The sequence below is a fragment of the Leptodactylus fuscus genome, chromosome 5 (assembly GCF_031893055.1).
Source record: "Leptodactylus fuscus isolate aLepFus1 chromosome 5, aLepFus1.hap2, whole genome shotgun sequence".
Classification (NCBI taxonomy): Eukaryota; Metazoa; Chordata; class Amphibia; order Anura; family Leptodactylidae; genus Leptodactylus; species Leptodactylus fuscus.
Genome location: NC_134269.1, coordinates 125576544 through 125582543, shown reverse-complemented (window position 1 = coordinate 125582543; position 6000 = coordinate 125576544).

Genomic DNA, 6000 nt, shown 5'->3' with positions numbered 1-6000 from the left:
AGGTTTGGGTGAACTAGTTGGTGTGTGAGTTTTCCCTTCTGTGTTCACCAATCCTTCCTCTGTGTGAATTGACTGTGTGAGTGAATTGCCTTATCCTTTGATTTTAACTCAGTTTCCCTGTGTTTGTTTCCTAAGTGTAAGGTACCTTCCCATATTGGTTTGGGGGAATCCTTTCCCACATTTTTCCTGTGTGCTGCTTGTGTTGTTAGTCAGCGCACACCCTTGTCAGCCCCTGTCAGTAGCAGCTTCACTTGTTCGTTAGGGGTGACCCCCTTTAGTCTCCAGTCCTAGAGTTCTTATAGGGCATTCCTTCTCCCACTTCCCTCTAGGCCTACGGTATCAGTGAGAGAGGAGCCGTCGGGGTCAGGCTTAGCCTGAGAACAGCCGACCCACACCCGTGAGGCAGGGACCGGGATAGCTAGTGGGAGTAGTGCAGGGCGAGATTTCCTACTGCTATTCCTTAGCCCCGTTGCAGCTACCTGGACTGACATAACACAGGTAGACAAACCATGTGACTGAGGGGTGTTTAGTGGGTAAGCTCAGCTAAGTGACTGGATAGGCAGGAGTGGGCTGACTCAAATGAGTGAGCCAGCAATAGCAGAGTAATCAGCTTCATTAGTATTTACTGACGCTGACATCAAAATGTTCCTTGAATATTAAATAAATGTCTCATGGTTCTGGCACCAGTACAGGTGGAGTTGGTGTATATGTGATTCTTCTCTGTGACTCTCTTTCTTCCCTCCTCGTGGGCTAGCAGCGCCGCAGCTGATGAGTGAAGTGGGCCTGGAACTAGAGCCAAAAACTGTGAAAGGGCCCCTGATGGCAGTACTGCCTTGATGTTTACCCTGTGCACCCCTGAAATCATTAATAATCATTACATATGTCTCTGAATGGTATGATATTGTAGGCACTGCCTCCTCCAATATGTGTAAACCTATTTTAGCTACCAAGGAGGTAATAGCAACTTGGCACTGCAATCAAAAATGCGGTTTCTTCTAGGCAAATTGGCACCTGGTATTAAAAGGCTGGTTACCTGACTGCAAAGCATAGCCATAGGGGGTGCTGCAGTAGCAGTATCTACTGGGTCCTGGACACTGAGGGGCCCCAAAGACTCCTCCACAACATTATATTATTATTCTATATTTCACAAGGTAGGTAGGTGCCCTATTATAGACTTTGCATTAGGTCCCGGGAGATACAACTTACACTCCGATCTCAGTGGTGGGAATCCATTAGACAACAGCTTTTATCATTCAGTTTATTTGGAACTTGTAGACTTCTAGATATCATTTATATTACTTATTTTCCAATAACACTATCACCACACCACCATCTGAACAGTCGCCTTCTGTCTCTACCCCCCTTCCCTCATAAATTGTGAGCCCTTGCGGGCAGGGCCCTCTACCCCACTGTGCCAGTCGGTCACCGTTAGTTTTATATCTACCTGTATATTTTGTGTATTGTATGTAACCCCCAAATGTAAAGCACCATGGAATTAATGGTGCTATATACGGTATATATAAATAAACAATAATAATAAAATAATAATAATTATTATTATTTCACACAAAAATATTAAGCATTGTCATTGTGGAGGCTGGGAGAAAGGTCTGCAAAACCACACTAAACACTGTAAGTCAAAACATGAAAAGTACTCTTGACAACATGTAGCTGACAGGAACAATACTAATGTTATCTGGGTGCTTCAAATTATACAGTATACTTCTTCAAAAATATTATTTAAATTTTTAGTATATTCAATTTAATTGATTTGCCCCAGAAAATAAATAAAAAAAATAGCTGAATTATCAGAATGTATGGTAAACAGACAACAGGGACCCCCAACAATCACCAAAGCAGGGTCTCGTGCTCCTATGTTTGAATGCAGCCGTGATCACACATAAGCACTAAAAATGTTATGATTTAAAGGGGCTCTATCAGCAAAATTATGCTGATAGAGCCCCACATATGCTCAGTTCCCCTGCTACTGCGCCAGCACGGGATTGAAGACGAGGAAGATGGGACCCGAGGAGTAGCAGAGGAACTGTAGCAGGAGAACTGAGCATGCTTAGTATGCTCAGTTCCCCTGCTAATGTTCCCCTGCTACTGCGCCGGTGAGGGATTACAAGCAATGATGCCGGAAGAAGAAGACGAGGAAGACGAGACCCAAGGACATCGCTGCAAGAAGAAAGAAGATGTAGGCGTGGATAAAGATGATGTCGGACCGTGCATGCCCGCGTGCATGATATGGTATGATTATCATATTCTTTTTTAGGGTATTATTTTTAAAACGGGTGGGGGGAGTTTAATATAACATTAGCAAAACCTGAATGGCCTTTTTAAAGGCTATTCACGCGTATGTGGAGCTCCATCAGCATAATTTTGCTGTTAGAGCCCCTTTAATGATGTGGTAACCAACACTCCATTCAAATTGGTGTACACAGGACCCCCGTCCCCATGAACCTATGCTATGTATAAATGATACATTTTTTTGTGGACCGACCCCATTGAAATATAAATTCAGCATTGGCCTGCTAAGGATTTCAGGACAATGTTCAGCTATCATGCGTCTTGTTTAAATATGTGCAACTATTTCATTCCTGAAAAAAGTTTGATGAAAGTTACTAATAAAAATGGCAGAATATGTCACTAGTTATCTGTAAGAAAATGGCACGTCCCCTAAACTCCACCAAAATCCCAGTAGTTTACCAATACTTTCCTTTTCTATGATTGAAGGGAAAACTTATTTTCATTGCTTGATAAATTTGAACAGAAGTGTCCCTGAGCGATGACAAGCGTGGTCAATGACAGCATGTTAAACAAGGTGAAGATGCATTGCAGGGTGAAGAATTTGAAACTATATTTGGCATTTTTGGATAAAGCGTTTTATTCTGTGAACGATCCCCATATATCTGTTTTATATGGAAGGTTTGCTTGCTGTTATTTTTTAGCATGAGTACTGCAAGTGTTGGAGGTTTTGTAGCAACCAAATATAATTGATTGAAATAGCAGCAGTCGGATGTCACTTACTATTGACATCACTTTGCCTCATTACCCACGTCAAACCATTAGCATAAAGATTGTTATGAAGTACCACGCAATCAATTTTATACAGAAAAACTGGAATTGTGAAAACTGGTTATATGTTAATAAATTGATTTTAAAGCTAATTATAGGCAGAGACCAGAACTTCAGAACTGTGAAATGAGAGCTGTGTACCAGGAAGCAGGTATGCTGCTGCAATAATTATCAAAAACAGCATCTAACATGGAAGCTTTATCTTTTCTCCACATTTTAAATTGTATATAATATTGTATAACTATAGAGTATGTGTAATTGTATGTAGATTATATACACAAAAAAGGTAAAAGACTTCTAAGGATTTTCTGAGACTAAAATATTATTAGACCATCCTTAGGATAGATCATTTATATCAAAACATTTGGGTCCAACATGCAGGACGCCTGCCATTCAGCTGTTCGAAGAGACTTCAGCCTCTTCCCTGTGCTGATGATGTCAGGTTCATTACTCACTTAGTACAGCCACAGCCCTTCCCATTTAAGTGAATGGGGTTGAGCTGTAATGCCAATCACAGCCTCTATGCAATATCCAGCTCTGTGCTTGATATTCAGTGAGGCAGCCACAGGGCTTACCAGTATACTTTTTTAAGCATCTGATCTGTGGAGGTCTGAGATGTTGGACCCTCACCACTTAGATATTGATGACTATCCTATCTTATCCTAAGGAGTTAACTCTTGGAAAACCCTTTTAAGAAATGTAAGTAAACAGGACTAAACTAAACTCTGCAGAACATGCCATGATGTATTACAATGATCTGCATCTAAATGTCCCACAATCCAATCCAGGCTCATTTACTGCTACTATTTAGATGGTATAAATACTTGGATGAAAAAAGGTTCTGCTGACTTACATACTTAATATTGATCCCATGTGCAAATATCTGAAGATAACCTGGCCTACATAAGGAAATATTTTTATATTACAGTGCTAAAGCTAAAAACATGTTCTTCATTCTAAAGCTCTTATTAACTCTTGTTCCATCAGATCTGTTAATCATAAGGAATCTAGATTTGTTCTTTTCACATTTAACAAAATTTTGTCACATTAATTCACAAACTGACATCTTTGAAAGTCAGAGCAGCAATTTTTACTAATCCAATCACCCGGAGTTCTGTTCTCTCTTAGAAGCAACATATGCTAGGGGAATATTTTACCATATTTTCATCTTATAATTAATAGGGAAGTACATAAAATTACTCAAGAATTCAGATATACATTTACATGCCCACACAGGAAGTACATATAGGCCTAATTTACACAGGGAACCACTCTGGTTCCATATGGACTTTTTGTTGGAATACTTGTCTATTTACCCCTTTCTCATACCCTCAGTTTTTGTTATTAACCAGTTTTTGTTATTAACCATGTCCTCTGACAAGCCCACTTTCCTAGAAGACCAAAATATATGTCATTTTGGGTGGACTTCTCAAACTGTTTTTTTCTGTATTAGGGGGCGTTCACACTACCGTCTGTGTCCGACAGGTAGTGTCCGCTCCTAGTGTCCGCTCAAAATCTGGCACGGACATTAGGAGCGGACACTAGCTGTGTCCGTGACACCTGTCATTTATTTAAATGGGTATGGGGTGCGTTCTTTGGCACTCCGTGCACTTCCTTCACTGTCCGCATGTAAAGATGTCCGACTTTTCAAGCGGACAGAAAAACCTACATGTCGGGTTTTTCTGTCCGCTTGAGAAGTCGGACATCTTCACTTGCGGACAGGGAAGGAAGGGCACGGAGTGCAAAAGAACGCACCTGATGCCCATTTAAATAAATGACAGGTGTCACGGACACAGCTAGTGTCCGCTCCTAATGTCCGTGCCAGATTTTGAGCGGACAATACCTGTCGGACACAGACTGTAGTGTGAACGCTCCCTTAGAGTAAAATTAAAAGGAAGGCTTTTGAAATGTTTTTTTTTTTTTTTCTAGTGGAGTCTGGGTGCTGAGACTTCCACTGACTGATATAACAAAGAGGCAGGGGTCTTCTGATTCTGATAAGCTCTGCTCAGCTTTCTCTTGATAGTAGATGTGGCTGTATATGGGTTAATAGAAAGTCTATGGGACTGAGTTACCTAGCCCAGAGTTTTTCACTCTGATCTTGATCATTTCAGCCCCTCCAGCTTGCACATACTATAAGGTGAGGTGCATGCCCCATCACAAATTGAGTGCATCCTCCGGGGTCCTTCTGCCTGAACAGAAATCCACACCAACTCCTATGAATATACTGCTCACGCTGCCTTCTAAGGCTCCGTTCACACATGTCAAGAGGGGGTGGATTTTGCTGCAGAATCCACGTCATAATCTGGCCCCTCACAAAAAAAGAAGCGAGCTGCCCTTTCTTCAGACGGATTCCGTGGCTCATTGATTCCACGGCCATTCATTTGGACCTACTCCAAAGTGGAGTGCCGCAACTGTCGGAAGCCGCAACAGTCGTGGCAGGTGGATTTTTGCCCTATTCTGACGCAGCTTGCCACGTCAGAATCAGTACCAAAATCCGCCATCCGTGCCCCGTGTGAACAGGGCCTTTGGGAAACTAAACACAAATCCATGCCTGCAGCGCTCAGCTAAGTTCTTCTATGTCTTGATATTATTGCTCACTTGGTCTCTCGACACACAAAGACAGATTGTATGGTTGAAGAACACATAATGCATTTCTGAAGTATATTATGAGAATAATCTTTTTCTGTACTACTAAGATGTACATAGTGATGTGGTGGGTAAAAGTCAGACGACAGCTCCCTGCCTTACTCTAGGTTCACACTTGAACTCTGGTTTTTGTTCTTCAGGTCCACTTGGGGACCTGAAAAACGGAAACTCAATCCGCTTACAAAGTGGTTACCCATGGAAACATGTGGACCCCATATACTATAATGGGAATCTCTGGGCCTCCATCCGGTTTCCACCAGATAAAAGCAGAGAGAA